The sequence below is a fragment of the Benincasa hispida genome, chromosome 5 (assembly GCF_009727055.1).
Source record: "Benincasa hispida cultivar B227 chromosome 5, ASM972705v1, whole genome shotgun sequence".
In the NCBI taxonomy this organism is placed as follows: domain Eukaryota; kingdom Viridiplantae; phylum Streptophyta; class Magnoliopsida; order Cucurbitales; family Cucurbitaceae; genus Benincasa; species Benincasa hispida.
Window position 1 is genome coordinate 33,525,391 of NC_052353.1, and position 2,180 is coordinate 33,527,570.

The 2,180-nt window shown below is 41.1% G+C and overlaps 1 non-coding gene across 1 annotated transcript; it reads left to right on the top strand.

Moving 5' to 3' along the window:
* The first annotated feature begins 1,850 nt into the window (after window positions 1–1,850).
* Window positions 1,851–1,954, top strand: LOC120078889. Its single transcript, XR_005482166.1, has one exon. It is a non-coding gene; the product is annotated as a small nucleolar RNA R71 (small nucleolar RNA).
* The last annotated feature ends 226 nt before the right edge of the window (window positions 1,955–2,180 follow it).

Genomic DNA, 2,180 nt, shown 5'->3' on the forward strand with positions numbered 1-2,180 from the left:
TACGGCAGAACAGGTTGAGAAGGTCTTTAGCTAGCATTTCCTGAGAATGCGTTCAAGCTATGCAATCATACTACACTCATGCGACAGCAGTTCATTTTCCAATGAAAATGCAATGACTCCTAATTTTAGGACACATGCAATGAATTTGATAATCTCTATAGAGCTTATTCTCAAGTCTCTACTTCTTACCTACGCGATGACGAAAGATGCACACAAGGACAAGGCGACCGCATACAATCATATCCTATCTCTAGAGTACATGCGATACGTTAATAGAAAATAAAACTTATTCCTAAGCTTCTATTTCTTGATTATGCAGTTTTAATCTGACTCTCCCGAGCCTAGATTCTAATCTGACTTTTCTAAGCCTAGATTCTATCCTTTGACTACCCTCCCATGTATCTCTAATGGAACAATGACGCATACATAATACAAAATAATCGCATAGAATGAAGATCTCAGGTTATGCTAGCTAAGTGCTTCTCAACCCATTCGACAGATTTATTTACTCATCCATAATGTACAGAGAGTGGACAGATATAAAGATACAATTTCCATTTTTTATAAATAGGTTCAGAGTACAAATGACAATGGAAAATAAGGGTAGAGGGCTTGGTGTTCAAGAAGCTTCGGGATCTGTCCGCAAGTATAAGAATCTCCGTCGTGGGCATGAGTTTGCCCATATTCAATCGTTTGAAGATTGATAATGTCATTAAGTTTATACTCGCCCCATGATCGCATAGTGCTTGACTAATGTAGACCCCTCTAATTGAGCATGGTATTGTGAATCTTCTTGGATCGCACATTTTTTGTGGGATCATAGTATTTTGTGTTACTGCCTCTGTAGCGATCTTATCTTCATCATTCTGTTTCTTTTTCAATCTTTGTGGAATAATGGTAGTTGGACTTATTCTATCTCGTGTTCTAGAGGCTTGGGGGTGGACGCAACTTCTGGGTTCATCTTCTCAGGCTCTTTTGAATCATATGTCAATGGGTCCTCGGTTGTCACCGCATTCAAGTTAGTCGTGATGGGTTCCTCCCCTACTTCCGCCGTCATTTTTTCGCTTAGCAAAGATACCACTAAGCATTATTCCTTTCCTGTACCCCCAGAGTTGTGAGGGAGCTCAGTTGAGCACGGCAACGCTCATTACGGTATATTTTTGAGTTCACCTGCGATTTGTCCTAGCTGAATTTCAAGATTTTTGATGGACGTCGCTTGATTCTGAAGCACTGATTCATTCTTTTCAATATACTGCTTCAGCAAACTCTTTAAGGATGAAGATTGCGGTGTCTACAAACTGTTGGATTGGTTATGCGTTTGACCGTTTGTTCGCAGGAATAATCCTTGTGGCCCTTCCTTTTGTGCCACTGGTTGAAAGTTGTGTTGTTGATTTTTCCATGTGAAGTTAGGGTGGTTTATCCACTTGAGGTTACATGTATCGAAGTAAGGGTTATTCTTTATGAAGCATACTGACTGCGGATTCCTTGGGCATTCTTCCATCGAATGTGCTTCTCCATAGATGACACAACTCGTGGTCGTTTGAGCGATTGCGTTGATCTGCCCTTTTTACATTCCCATGCTATTGATTGTGATGCCTTATATCAAACTCATCATCGCGTTCATTTGGGTTTGTAGGGATGCGATGGCCCCGTTGTTTGCGTAACTACTTAAATTCTTAATCTTGATCGTTTTCTCTCCAGTCTTCATGATTTTTAAAATGTGATCAAGGATATTCTTGGCCTCATCATAAGTTTTATCCAGCAGACCTCCAGCTGCTGCCGCATTGGCAGCCATCTTTGATGCAGGGTTTTATCCGTGGTAGAGAATTCCATCTTTAAGCAGTTCTGGTAAGCCGTTATGCAGGCAATCTCTTACCAGCCTCTTAAACCTCGCCCAAGCGTCACTGAGTGATTCGTCAATATCCTGTTCAAAATCGGTAATCAAATTTCGTCTTCTGGTGTTCTCCTTCGGAAGAAGTACTTCATAAAATTCTCAACTACTTGCTCCTATAGATGTAATCTCCCCTGGTTCGAGAGAATAAACCATTTCTGTGCCTGGTCACACAACAAAAATGGAAACAATGTTAGTCAAACCTCCTCAGCAGAGATTTGGGAACACAAAAATGTTGCAGATCTCAATGAAAACTCTGAAGGTAGCGTGCGGGTCCTCGCCACGCCTA